General features: G+C 43.3%; 1 protein-coding gene across 1 annotated transcript in view; it reads right to left on the bottom strand.

The window, feature by feature from the left end:
- ZBED1 (zinc finger BED-type containing 1) overlaps positions 1-15,492 on the bottom strand; it is a 439,106-nt gene that overhangs the window by 152,269 nt on the left and 271,345 nt on the right. The gene's annotated exons all lie outside the window — the stretch shown is intronic.

Raw genomic sequence — 15,492 nt, 5'->3', positions numbered from 1 at the left:
GGAGGAGCAGGATGGAGTATTTACCTTCGGCTTTGGCAAGGGCAAGGTCGTTTACCACTTTGGTGAGGGCTGTTTCTGTAGAATGGGCTGTGCGAAAACCAGACTGCAGGGGATCGAGAAGGGAGTTGGAGTTAAGGAAGTTGGTCAGGCGTTGGTGGGCCAGGCGTTCAAGAATTTTTGAGGCAAAAGGGAGGAGAGAGATTGGGCGGTAGTTGGATGGCAGAGCAGGGTCAAGTGAAGATTTCTTTAGCAGGGGAAGCACAGTGGCCTGTTTGAATATGGAGGGGAAGATGCCGGTGGAGAAGGAGAGGTTGTACAGATGGGTGAGGACAGGGGCCAGATCAGAAAAATGTGGGCGCAGAGAATCAGATGGGACCGGATCTAGGGGGCAGGAAGTGGCAGGTGAAGTTGCCAGCAGATGGTTGACTTCCACCACCGTGACAGGATTGAAGGAGGTAAGGGAGGAGAAAGAGGCAGGAGTCGGATGTGGTGGGGAGGCGGGGGCGATAGAGTGGAGGAGAGAAATATCCCTCCGGATGGTTGTAATTTTGTTGATAAAGTAGTTTGATAGGTCAGTGGCTGAGAGGGTGGAGGTTGGGGGGGAGGTGTGGGGCTAAGTAGGGCATTGAAGGTGGCAAAAAGACGACGTGGGTTGGAGGCTTGGGTAGCGATCAAGTGAGTGAAGTATATCTGTTTACTATCAGCGAGGGCAGTATGGTACGTCTGCAATTTGGTCTTGTATCCCAGGAAATCATTGTTGTGGTGGGATTTCCTCCATTTGCGTTCTGCAGCTCGTGTCTCATTTTGTAGTTTTTTTGTGAGGGCAGTGTGCCAAGGTTGGGGGTTGGGGCGACTGTTGGTACGAAAGGTCAGGGGAGCAGCATGGTCTAAGGCTGCGGAGAGGTTACTGTTGTATTGAGCTGCCGCTTCGTTGGGGCAGGTTAGGCTGGGGAGGGAGGAGGAGAGAGAGTGGAGGGGTGTGGCTAGTACATTGGGGTCAAGGTTGCGCAGATCTCTCTGCCAACGTCCAGTTTGGGGAGGGGGACAGGGGGCTCATTTTACTCTGGAACATACTTCTTATTTGTATATGTTTGCACATATTTTAAATTTTACAATTTTTCGCCATAGTGCCTAAAAAAACTATCAAACACTTCCTGGTAACTTCCACGATAGTGTACAGTGTCAACTAGTGGCAAAAATGTAAAAAGTAAAGTAAAAAAAAAATTTAATAGTTATGAACCACTTTCCCCACCACTACAGTATATCTACGTCAGCTGTGGCACCCTCCAAGCCACAGCGACGTAGATATACTGACCTGCTTTCAGCCCTTTTGTGCAGGTACAGGTGCGCTTCAGAGTGCACCCCCGACACTCTCGGCTGCCTTACTAATTGGCAAAAGGGAACATGCTCCCTTGTAGCCAATTAGTGACCCCTCCCCCCCCGCGTGGATGAACGATCACCGCTATTGCAAACAGCGTGATTCTTCATCTCCCCCTCCTCCGTGCACAGATGGTCATAAAAATTTAAACAAAGCTGCCTCTATCACCTTACCTCGTTCCAGCGATGAGCCTGAGCGTCTGATCCGAGCTCTGAACTCAGCTGCGTATTGCCAGTGACCCGGGTCCCGGCTTGATTACGTCATCAAGCCGGGACCCGGGTTACCGGCAATATGCAGTGCTGGGATCAGATGCTCAGGCTGCAGGCTCATCGCTGGAACGAGGTAAGGTGAGAGAGGCAGCTTTATTTACATGTTTTTGGCATCTGTGCACGGAGGGGCTGCCTGATGGGGGGGAGGGGACATACATCTGGCTATCCACACTGAGGGGGAGAGGGGGGTTGGGGTTGCCAAAACAACTGGCAGGCATCAGGGTAACTGGGGGGATGACTTCTGACAATGGGGGATCATTTGGTTACCTGGGGGGGACCTAATACTGGGGCACATCTGGCTATAATTGGTGGGGGGGGGGGGCAAGGGTGCCAATCCTGGCAGCGTTACTGTCTCTCTGTACTGGGGGATGGTAGATACAATGGACACATCTGACTATACGGGGGTGCTGATATTGGGGTCACATCTGGCTAAACTGGGAAGGTTGGGCTGATACTCGGGGGAAAACATCTGACTATATTAGGGGGGACATAAAACTGGTGGAATGGTTTTATCACTGTGGCACTTTTTATTTTTAAACTGGAATTGTTAAAAACTGAGAAATAATGCATTTTTTTTTATTTTTGTTCCCTTTTTTTCAATTAAAATGCCTAGAAAACAAAATTGTTCTTGGGACTAAATACCCCCCATTAAAAGCCTGGTTTGTCTTGAAAAAAAACGATATATAGATCATTTAGGTGTAGTGAGTAGGGATAAAGTTATTGCTGATTGAATAGGGACATAGCTAAACTGTCAAAACTGCTCTGGTCAATAAGGGGAAAACAAGGTCTGGATGCAAAGTGGTTAAACAGGATCCCCCCCCCCCCTCCCCTTCTCTGGTAGTTATGAAAAATAAACGTGTGTTTAACAACCACTTCCCGTCCAGCCATAGTCGTCGGAAAGTGGCCGCATGCGTGCACATGCACATGGTGATCGAATAAGCTCACAGTAAAACAAACAAACAGCAATCAATGTGTAGTCAGTTCTGTAGTTACAATTGATCAAACAGTAGAAAAAACACAGTAAAGATAAGCATAAGTGCACATGCTTCAAGGTCGGAACAGGATGTCTCAGATTCTGCCAAATACTTGTATGATTGACAGATGTTTTCCAGTCTGACCAATTAAGGTTATTTAGATTCCACAGTATATAAGTGTCGCTTTTGAAAGACCTAATTAGAAACGTAAAAGCTGGTTGCCTTGCCAACCTGTGCCTTCACCTACAAAGCCGCACATAGCCACTAATTTATGTAGCTCTCAAATGGCAGTCTCCCCCCCCCCCCCCCCATTCCGAGCAATAGCAATCACCCAACCAATGCCCGGGAGCAGCTGACAGGCAGTGATTTCATTAGTCTCTACTGTGAAAGAAGCCCAAGGTTTGAAAAATCAACCCATGTCTAATGCTGGGTACACACTATGAGATTTTCTGGTCGATTTACTGTCAGATCGATTATTTCCAACATGTCCGATTTGCTTTTCGATCGATTTCAGAGCATTTTCTGATAGATTTCTGGTACCTTTAAATCGATCGGAAAATGCTCGGAAATCGATCTGGAAGCAAATCGAACATGTTGAAAATAATCGATCTGACAGTAAATCGACCAGAAAATCTCATAGTGTGTACCCAGCATTACTCTCAAAGTCCCAATGCCTCTGTAAACATAACTAACAGAACTCCCTTCTGTAACAGCACCTTCACAGATTTAGAATCAATTTACGGTCAATTTGATAAATCAATAGAAGGAACTGCCTGATGAATCAGAACAATTTATATATGGCGAGCCTTCCAGGGGTATTTTAAGCTGTACGTTATCTTGCATCGCAGAAGTGCCGCATCACAGAAGTGCCAGTTTGATTTATTGAGTCCCTTCAGCAATAATTATTTTTAACTTTTAATAGTTTTGTAAATAAACACATTTTCCCAAGCTGCATTCTCACTACTGGTATTTGTTTTTAGGCATCATTCGGATGGCACCCATAGAGTTGCCATCCTGTAAATGGATTGTAAGTGTCTATAAATGGCCTGAGATATTTCATATAATAAATACTATCTATAATGGCCATGTGATTTGATTGGTTAAAATAGGTTGTAGGAGGAAGAGGGAGATTATTATTATTATTATTTTGTATTTATATAGCGCCAACATATTCCGCAGCGCTTTACAAAGCACAATAAGACGACAAGGGGAACATAGATACAACTAACAAATGTACAGCAAAGTTCCAAGCAGCACAAATATTGTTACAAAAAACAGTAAACATTAGGAGGATGACCCTGCCCTTGCGAGCTTACAATCTAATGGGTTGTGGGGGACACACTAGGTAAGGGGGTGGAGGATGGATGAGGCAGTGATTCTTTGCCTCTGATTACATTGTGACAGATAAGTAAATAAGGGCTATAGAATGTTATAAGCTTGTCTGAAAAGGTGTGTTTTAAGAGTGTGTTTTAAGATGTCCAGGTTTGGAGCATGACGTACAGGCTGTAGAAGAGAGTTCCAGATAAGGGATGATGCTCGTGTAAAGTCCTGGATGCGAGCATGAGAGGAGGTGATCAGCTTGGAGGCCAGGAGAATTTCTTGGGAGGAGCGAAGGTTGCGGGAGGGACAATATCTTGAGATTAGTGGGGAGATGTATGGAGGAGACAACTCGTGGAGGGCTTTGTATGTTAGAGTCAGGAGTTTGAACTGGATCCTCTGGGTAATGGGTAACCAGTGGAGAGAATGACACAGTGGGGCTGCATCGGAAGAGCATGTGGAAAGGTGAATGAGGTGGGCCGCTGAATTTAGAAGGGATTGGAGAGGTGCTAGCCTGTTTTTTGGTAGGCCACAGAGCAGGGTGTTGCAGTAGTCTAGGCGGGAGATGATTAAGGCATGAACAAGCATTTTGGTGGCCTCTTGTGTGAGGAAGGGACGGATACGGAATATATTTTTAAGCTGGAAATAGCAGGTGGTGGTTAATGAGGCAATGTGAGGTTTAAAGGAGAGCTCTGAGTCAAGTATAACCCCCAAGCAGCGGGCCTTAGTGGTTGAGGTTATTGGGGTGTTGTCTACCGTTATGGTTGCAATTGGTGCGGGTGTAGATAGCGATGGTGGAAAAATCACAATTTCCGTTTTAGTCATGTTGACTTTGAGGAAGCGGGTGGACATGAATGCAGAAACGGCACGTAGACAGTCAGAGACTCTGGATAGTAGTGAGGACAGGTCAGGAGCTGAGAGATAGATTTGGGTGTCCTCCGCATAGAGGTGACACTGGAAGCCAAAAGAGTTAATTAGTTGTTCCAGGCCACGGGTGTAGATTGAGAACAGAAGTGGCCCAAGAACAGAGCCTGAAGAGAAGATATCGTCACTTGTCCCACAACCACCGGGGAAGTTAGGCTGAAAAAGTGGCGAGGAACGTTTTTTCAATGGGGGCGTGGCTACACAGTTTGATAGGGATCTACACAGTACATGTGAGAATTTTGGAGAGCACTTTAAAAGATTTTCCTTCAATTTAGAACAGTAATTTCATTTAATGTTTGAATTTTAGTTTAATGTTCCTTAAAAAAAAAAAGTGTGTTCTCAGGAGGGTCAGGGTCATAGCGTGGAATTGCAGTTTTATATTTATTTTATGGCTGAATGACTTAGAATGTGAACGTTAAACACATTACAAATTGAGATTTCTCAAGTGGCAAACGAGTTTTAGAGCAAAGAATCTGAAGGCAACTGTAATGAAAATAAGCAAGGCTAGAAGCAAGCCTGTTGGCTTTGCCAAATGACAAGTTAAATGCAGCAAAAAAAACAAACAAACAAACAAAAACACACACACACACACACACACACACAAAAGCCCTTTCATCAAAATTCTAAGAAGCAAAACACACTGTGCTTGTGTTTCCTCCACAGCTTGATTCGCATGAGTAAGAAGAACAGATCAATCAGTAGAATGGGATCTAAACAGTACACTCATGGCCACAGCTCAGAAATATTGATCTGTCCATTGATCGGCCCAGATGACTGCCTCGCTTAATACCTTTGTATACATACGTTACCATATTTGTCTTCCCCAAAGCCGTTCTACATGAAATAACCATCAAAAGCACAGCCAATGAGATTGATGCAATCTAGGCCAACTCTCTGGCTGCCCCCTATTTTCTCAGAAGGTAACATCAAGTGGCTTTCTAAGCATCCAGTAATCCTTTCCTGCAAAAGCACATTACCCCTGTGGTAATCGAAAATAAGACCTTCCATTTCAAAGCCATTTTTAAGATGACAGAATTACGTGTAGATATTGCAAGCAGTTTTTCTTTGCATTTTCTCTCCATTGCAGTGACAGCTATGTTTATGAAATGTTTGCACTATTAGGGAGAGGGACATTTTATTGTCTTTTTTATTTACCGTATATTGTAAATCACCTTTGAAATACCATTTTATAAAAAAAACACATTTGAATTTGCCATTCTACCTTAGTTGTTAAGAAAATAGCCACATTTCACTGGCTATACTTGGCTAACGTATATTGATTTTGTAATATATATTTATTTTGTATACGCTTTCATGTAATGAGTTCTGTTGTAAACCCGTACGCAATATCCTCCCCCTAAGTTTTCTCCTTCCCATTGTTCTAATTTTGAGGTTTCTGCTAAAAATAGCAACTAAAAATTGTGATGAGATTAATTTTGTAAACCTGTGCATATTTTTTTGTTAATAATAATAATCACATTTTCATGATGCAAGTTATGTTTGTCTGAGTATGTCGTGTTTTGCTAAGCTTTAGAATTTTTTCTCTACAATAAGTAAAACATTAAAGAGACACTTAAGCCAGAAAAAAAAATGAGTTTTACTCACCTGGGGCTTCTACCAGCCCCCTGCAGCAGTCCTGTGCCCTCGCAGCCACTCACTAATCCTCTGGTCCCGCGCTGCCAGCTAGTTTCGTTTTTGCCGACAGGCCCGTCAGGACTGGCCACGCGTAGCCTTATCCGCATTCCCGACTGTAATTAGCGCTATTGCGGGCCGCAACAAGTACAAAAATACGCGTTGCCGCATATCTATGCGTGCGTAATGTGGCGACGCGTATTTTTGTACGCGTTGCGGCCCGCAATAGCGCTAATTACAGTCGGGAATGCAGAAAAAGCTACGCGTGGCCAGTCCTGACGGGCCTATCGGCAAAAACGAAACTAGCAGGCAGCGGGGGACCAGAGGATTAGTGAGTGGCTGCGAGGGCACAGGCAGTGGCGTAGGGACCAGGGTCGCAATGGTCGCCGTGGCGACCGGGCCCGGCTCCTAAAGAGGCGGGGGAGGGGCCCGGGGGCCAATTTCCGTGTGGAGGGCCGTGCGGCCCATGCGCGCTGGTAGGGGGGAGCCGCAGCCGTGGGGAGGGCAGCCCGACCTCTCCCTCCCTTCCTCTCCCCCCCTCAGATGCAGAGTGACGCGCACGGAAGCGCTGTAGGCAGAACTCACCTCCCTGCGTTCCACTCGCCGCTGGTCTCCTCCCGCTCTGCATAGATGCTGTTACACACTGCTTCCGGCTAAACAGGAAGCAGTAAGTAACAGCATCTATGCAGAGCGGGAGGAGACCAGCGGCGATTGGAACCAGGGACGGAGGTGAGTTCTGCCTACAGCGCTTCCGTGCGCGCTCACTCTGCATCTGAGGGGGGGGGGGCGGGGAGAGGAAGGGAGGGAGAGGTCGGGCTGCCCTCCCCGCGGCTGCGGCTCCCCCCTCCATTATGTGGGGGCAAAGCGGGGGAAGCTACCTAATCTATCCTGGGGGCAGCTACCTACCTAATCTATCCTGGGGGGGGCAGCTACCTACCTAATCTATCATGGGGGGCAGCTACCTACCTAATCTATCCTGGGGGGCAGCTACCTAATCTATCCTGGGGGGCAGCTACCTACCTAATCTATCCTGGGGGGGCAGCTACCTACCTAATCTATCCTGGGGGGGCAGCTACCTACCTAATCTTTCCTGGGGGGGCAGCTACCTACCTAATCTATCCTGGGGGGGGGGGGGCAGCTACCTACCTAATCTATCCTGGGGGGCAGCTACCTACCTAATCTTTCCTGGGGGGCAGCTACCTACCTAATCTATCCTGGGGGGGCAGCTACCTACTCTACCCTATCCTGGGGGGCAGCTACCTACCTAATCTATCCTGGGGGGGCAGCTACCTAATCTATCCTGGGGGGCAGCTACCTAATCTATCCTGGGGGGGGCAGCTACCTAATCTATCCTGGGGGGCAGCTTCCTAATCTAACCTATACTGGGGGCAGCTACCTAATCTAACCTATACTGGGGGGCACCTACCTAATCTAACCTATACTGGGGGGCACCTACCTAATCTAACCTTATACTGGGGGGCACCTACCTAATCTAACCTATATTGGGGGGCACCTACCTATCTAACCTATACCGGGGGCACCTACCTAATCTAACCTATACCGGGGGGCACCTACCTCATCTAACCTATACTGGGGGACAGCTACCTAATCTAACCTATACTGGGGGGCACCTACCTATCTAACCTATGCTGGGGGCAACTATTCTGGCTACCTATATTAGAGGCACCCACCTAGTTAACCTGTACTGGGGGCACCTGTCTAACTTGTCTAACTTATACCGGCGGCGCCTGCCTATCTAACCTATACTGGGGGCAACTATACTGGCTACCTATGCTGGAGGCACCTACTGGGCTAACCTATACCGGGGGCAACTATACTGGCTTACCTATGCCTGGCTACCTATACTGGGGGGACCTATAGCTGGCTATAGGGATTCGGATATGTGTGTGTGTCGGGTGTTGCCGGGGGATGGTGGGCTGTTGTTGCCGGGGGGGGGGCTATTGTTGCCAGGGGGGGGGGCCCACATCCAGATTCCGCATCGGGGCCCAGAGGTTTGTAGCTACGCCACTGGGCACAGGACTGCTGCAGGGGGCTGGTAGAAGCCCCAGGTGAGTAAAACTCATTTTTTTTTCTGGCTTAAGGTTCACTTTAAGCTAAGTTAGTCAGAAAAGCTAAGTCACTCAATCAATCTGCTATTTAAAACAGTAGATCACCATAACTGACAAAGGACTCTTTTTTATCTTAGGCCTCTTTCACACCAAGACATTGCGTTTTAGGGGACGTTAAGGTCGCATACCGTGCCCCTAACGCAAGGCATGGTGGTGTTGAAGTTGGATGTCAGTTTGAGCCGCGTTATGAGGCTCTTGGTGCTATCCTGGGAAGTCCGGATCTTTTCAATGATTCGGATAATTTGAATCGGATCATTGAAAAGATCCGGATCTTTGAACTGAATCTTTGAATCATTTTACTAGGGAAGCAGGAAGCAGGGGTGCAGCAGAGTGAGAGGTGTAGGAGAATGAGGGCACATTGAGGGTGCTAATGGGGAAGGGAGAGATGCAGCAGGAAGATTGTTCTTGTGCACAGAAGCTGCAGTTCCTGTTTCTTCCAGACATCCACTGTGAACCGAATCCTTCATTGTGATGATCCGGATGATTCGACTCACAAAAAATATCCGGATCAAAGATCCAAATTGTTCATGATCTGGACAACACTACAGTGCAGTGAATATTAATTAGCCATGTGGCTAGGAACAATAGGGACTCTCCCCTTACTGAGCATGTGCAAACAGTCTAACGCAGCTAAAACCACCTATAACGCACAGCATGCTGCACTTTCTTTTAACGTCCAGCATTACACTGTAACGCAAAGTGGGCAGTGTGAACAGTCCATTGATTTTTCATTACTGTGAGTTGGGTTGCGTTACAGCCTGCTCTAACGTGCGCCTGTAACGTCCCACTGTGAAAGCAGCCTTAATGTATCTTTTTTTTTAGAAGGAAAACAGCAATGGGATCCTACCTAACATTTTTTTCTCAGTTAAAGTTTACCTTAAAAGACAACTGAAATGAGAGGGATATGGAGGCTGCCATATTAATTTCCTTTTAAGCAATACCAGTTACCTCGCTATCCTGCTGATCCTCTGCCTCTAATACTTTTAGCCATAGACACTCAACAATCATGCAGCAGATTTGGTGTTTCTGACATTATTGTCAGTTCTATCAGATTAGCTGCATGCTCGTTTCTGATGTGATTCAGACACTACTGCATCCAAATAGACCAGCATGGCTGCCAGGCAACTGGTATTGTTTAAAAGGAAATAAATATGGCAGCCTCCATATCCCTCTCACTTCGGTTGTCCTTTAGGTGACGTGATATGATTAGTTGGACATGTGTATGTACAGTGCCAAGCATACAAATAACTAGACTGTGTTCCTTTTTATTTTTCTGCCTGAAAGAGTTGACCATTCAGGTATGCAATGCAATGATAATGAATTACAGCCATAAAACTCTTTCTGGCCAGAGAACAGCTTCTGACTGAAAGGGATAGATAAAAAGGGCAATAGTTCATTGTAGCTCTCTGGCCAATTCAAGCTGAATGATCGCCACGTCGCCATATATCCAGCAGCCTCGGACGACGGCTTATGTGAAAACTAAGGAGAACTAAGCCTTCTGACTAACTTGACTAATATTGGATCTTAATCCGATTGATGTCAATTTATTTGACTGGACAATAAGAACGTGCCTAACATCCTCTATTGTGGCTGTACACTTCATGGTTTTAACTATATTTTTTCACAAGCTGTAAACCTACAAAATTAAGCCTCTAAAGAAGCGGCCATGTTGTGGGCACCAAAACATGTGTTAGGCGATTTCTATGTGACAAACATGCATTAAGGACTATTTTATGCATTGTCATATGTCACCACTGAAGATTATTGCAATTAAAAGTTATGTTTTATGCTTGAATTTGATATTACTGAGCCGATAAACCCTCACTCTGTTTTCTTGCCTTTCTATTGTATGATAAGGTTAAAGTAAGACATCAGAAAGGGGTTAATTTTACCTGATATTTTTAAGGTTGGGTAAAGACTATCTTTAAGGGAAGGCATTAGGGGTTGATGTTAAGGGGGAGGATGGGGTTAAGCATAAGCAAAACATTAATGTGAAGAGGTATTAGAATTATTGTAATGGGATTTTCATTTCTACAAGCCATTAGTGTCAGCCAAACTACAAGAGGAAAAAACAAACTATTTTCAAACAGATGGCATTGCTGAACTTACATCTAGTGCCAAAATGAAATGAAACAAAATGATACCTATCATATCCATTCATTAGGCCTTATCTTCTACACTATTTAAATATAGTAGTATAAAATAACAATTGAAACAATCCTTACAGCCTACCAAGTCTGTTTCATCCTGGTAACTGGGCAACCATATGTGGCAGGATACTTTGCATATCCAGCATACAACACGGCTCCATTCTAGATTCCTTGCAATTAACATGTACTATAATGCTCTAGTGACTGGACACATCTTTGTGAAAATCACAGAAGCTAGTGTGGAAGCAGCCACGCTGCACAATAATGCAATATACTGTTCAGTTAGGAAAACACAATAACTTGCTCACAGAAATTCTTTGACAATAATCAGTCTGATCTTCTACAGTCTGAGATAAAAGAACCATCCCCCAGCCTGGAGGGATTAGTGTGGCTCAGTCAGTGTGGTACACTGATAAAGCTCCTAGAGCAGTGATGGCTAACCTTGGCACTCCAGCTGTGACAAAACTACAAATCACATCATGCCTCTGCCTCCCCGAGTTATGCTTAGAGCTGTCAGAATATTGCAATGCCTCATGGGACTCGTAGTTCAACTGCAGCTGGAGTGCCAATGTTAGCCATCACTGTTCTAGAGGACAGTAAAACTATTTTACATTCCACTATACTGTGATTATACTGTGGTTACTGGCTTTTGCAACCTACATTTGTGAGTACCCTTTATTACTCTCAAAGTATTCAATGTTGATTCCTGATATATTACATCATAAGGGGTTCCTGATATCTGTGTGTTTTTTCTTGTTTTTCTTGGAAGGTCTTTGGATCCCTCTGGTTGCCACAAACCCCTTAAACAAGCATGTGAACAATCCAGTCAGACTCCTGATATGCCTGCTAGTCAGGGTCTACGGCTAAAAGTATTAAAGATACAGAATCATGGAGACAAACAGGCAACTTGCAAAGTTTAAAAGGAAATAAAGATGGCAGTCTCCATATCACTCTCACCTCAGGTTCCCTTTAACCTTTTACACTTTTTTTTTTAAATAATGAGTTGTTCTTAGAATTTATATTATTGTGACTAAATGATTAGAGCTGAAGTGAAATTCTCTAGCCAATGCAATATACCTACAATTTGTCACACATTTCTACAGTGACTTCAATTTCTGGCCACTTCTCAGCTGTCAGAGACTTCTCTCTGTTTGATGGACAACAAGTTGCCTCATATGAAATTCAGAATGTCTGGTCTGCTCATTGGTAGGCTCAGTTAATAGTGTTCTTTGACATTTATTCTTTTAGCAGTCTTTAGCAATATTCTCAGTTATTTAGGAGTAGTTTTAGTCACAAAATACTTCTCTGGCACACTAATATGGAGTGACATGTGCCTTCCCTGCTCTCAAGGTCACTAGATGAGAGAGGTTATTATAGTAGCAGGAAGTCTGCAGCATTCATCCACCTTTCTTATGCCAAGAGCTATTACTAGCTGTGCCATGCACTACAGTATAGTACTGACCTAAATATCCTTCTTATATTCTTACCGACTCTGATAAAAAAAAAGGATGCATAAAGCAATGCTGTGCCTTTGTATGCTTAACTTTTGACATAAAAGAGACTAAAAAGGCTATAAAGGGTGAAATCTGCTTAAAACAAACACATACCAGGGATTTTCTACATATACTGCCCATACAAAAAAATGTGTATTTCCTTCCAGACATTAATTTTTCACCAAGATCTGATGAGATCAGAGATCATGGGAAAGTTGGACCACTCAGCAATTTTTTCTCCAGCACATCCCAAAGATTCACTATGGGGTTACGGTCTGGAGTCTGTGATGGCTAATCCTTGTATGAAAATGATGTTTCATGCTCCCTTATGCACCGTTTCACAATTTTGCATTATAATCTTGGAATATGCCATGTCATCAGGGAAGAATAGGGGTGATCAACAAAATGCAATAATTTCTCCTTGCATTTAAATTTCATGTAAATTATATGTAGCTTGAAATTGTACCAATCAGTATAACTTCAATTTTTACTGGTCCAAGATCCAGCTGCATAACATTTATATGAAATTTGAATGCAAGGTGAAATGATTTGCCTCTCATTGATCATCACTGGGAAAGAAGAAATTCACTGATGGAATAACTTGGTCATTTAGTATATTCAGGTAGTCAGCTGACCTCATTCTTTTGGCACATAATATTGCTAAAGCTAGATATGACCAACTGCAGCAACCTAGCCTATTTGCTTTATTAAACCCAGTTAGTGACCTTTCTCTTTGGGCAGGCAGTGTATATCATTAGTAGGCACTGGCACAGGTTGTTATCTAGCTTTTATTCATTAAAAATCCATTCAATCTATGGGTTGAACAAGAAGCATATATTCTGAAAAATATCAGTACCTACATAACTATCATAATAGTCATTTAGGAAAAAAGCATAATGGGATCATCATTAAACTGTCAGTAAATCCTTTACTTTATGCTTCAGGTTTTTTTTACAAGAGATAGATTTAATCAATCTAGCAAATAAGTGTTTAGACTCCAAAAATGTAAGGTCTCTTTTAGACCCCCCCCCCCCCCCCCCCACAATAGCTATCCATTGGGGCCTCCATACAGGGAAGAACCTTTGCGACCCATGCACCACCGATCAGGTAATTTGTTACAGAGAGTAGTGATAGCACAAAGGGCCATCATGGTATAGGTAATAAACTATACATTTTTCATGGATTCCTCATGGTATATTTGATTACGGGTGTGACAGGGGCATGGCTTAAGATATCCCTCTTATCTCAAATTGTTAAGAGGTATGCTGCTGCTAATGTCTGGGTGCAAAGATGCCACAGGAGAACAAAGACCTTGTGGAGTCTATGCTTTGGGTGCATGCTTAAGCATTAAAATGGTCAAAAACAGTGTTTAGTTTAGTTGTTTACTGTATATCCATGCTTTACATTTTTCAAACAGTGTAATTATTAAATTGTAATTGCACTTAAACAACACACTTTGGTCCCTATGATACATGGTCTGAATGGCCTTGAAGTAGGGTCTTCACATGAATGAATGATTTCATGTTGAGGGTTAAAACTGAGACATTGAATGAGAAAAGTGAATTTTTTAGGCCTTTATTGTATATTTCGCAAAAATTCACGCTGACTTTCGTGGTTAACCACTTAAGCTCTCAGTCGTTTTCACTTTATGCATCCGAGCAATGTTCACCTCCCATTCATTAGCCTATAAGTTTATCACTACTTATCACAATGAACTGTTCTATATCTTGTTTTTTCCATCACCAATTAGGCTTTCTTTGGGGGGTACATTTTGCTAAGAGCTACCTTACTGTAAATGCATTTTAACAGTAAGAATAAGAAAAAAAAAATGAAAAAATTCATTATTTGTCCGTTTTTGGCCATTATAGTTTTAAAATAATACATGCCTCCATAATTAAAACCCACGTATTGTAATTGCCCATTTGTCACGGTTATTTCACCATTTAAATTATGTCCCTATCACAATGTATAGCGACAATATTTTATTTGGAAATAAAAGAGCATTTTTTCCGTTTTGCATTCATCACTATTTACAAGCTTATAAAAAAAAAATAGAGAGAAATATTTCATCTTTACATAGATATTTAAAAAGTTTAGACCCTTAGGTAAATATTTATGTTGTTGTTTTTTTATAGTAATTTTTTTTTTTTTTTTTTTTATTAAACATTTTACATGGGCATTTTTGGGAGGGTGGGATATAAAAGTGTTTTATTTGGGGAAATATTTGTGTATTGTAATTTTTTTTACTTTTACTTGTAGTTTTACTTTTTGGCCACAAGATGGCAATCTTGAGTTTGTTTACATGACCTCACTCTAAGCGTACAATGTACGCTTAGAGGGACATAGCTTCAGAAAAAGCGAAGCTTCCGAGAGAAGCGGTCGCTTTTTCAGCGGGGGAGAGGAATCAGTGATCGGGCTCCATAGCCCGATACATTGATTCCGTGGCTACCGAATCCGCGGCCGGGAGTGCGCGTGCACGGGCGCGATCGGCCGCGGGAGCGCGCCTGTCCTCCTTGACGTTTTTATATGTCAAGGAGGATAAAGTGGTTAATAGCAAAGCTCCCATACATACTATCATGACCAAAAAAGACTGTGGTTTTTGAGAAAATCAAATTTAAAGATGCAAAGGAAAATGTTTTTTAACTCAGAAAAAGTACAAAGTCTTTTTGAAAAAAAAAAATTGCCTTGTCCCCACTAGTCTCCTTAAGAAATGTAGCAATTTTGGTCATGATAGCGTGCATCGGGGCTCTGCTATTAACCGCTAAACTCTGCACCAAATTACGTGAACATTAGATGAAATTACTGATTACAAGCAAACTTAATTACAATTTTTCCTGAAATGTTGCGTCTTAATTGTAAATTTCGATGTGAATTTAAAATTATGCGAAACTTGTGCTCATCACTCTATGAAAGTAGCAGTCCTAAACAAAACTGCAGTTTTCCAATACACTGGAGCTGATTCACAAAGATTTTCTCCTAATTTGGGTGATAAACCAATAGGGAGTTGATTCACGAAAGTGAGGTAATATTGCTGTGCGCAGACAGCGCTACGCTATTAGCATGTCCGCGGTAATCAAGTAGAGCAACCATTGCTACTGTAATGACCATTACTAATGGTAACACTCATTTCTAACACACATTACCATGGCAAAGGTTGCACTACCCGACCGAGTACCGCAGGTCGCACTAATAGCATAACTTGCGGTACTTTATGGCAGAAGTAAGA

Source organism: Hyperolius riggenbachi, chromosome 2 (genome assembly GCF_040937935.1).
Source record: "Hyperolius riggenbachi isolate aHypRig1 chromosome 2, aHypRig1.pri, whole genome shotgun sequence".
NCBI lineage: Eukaryota > Metazoa > Chordata > Amphibia > Anura > Hyperoliidae > Hyperolius > Hyperolius riggenbachi.
Note: the sequence above shows the minus strand (reverse complement) of the source record. Positions and strands in the feature narration are given on the sequence as shown.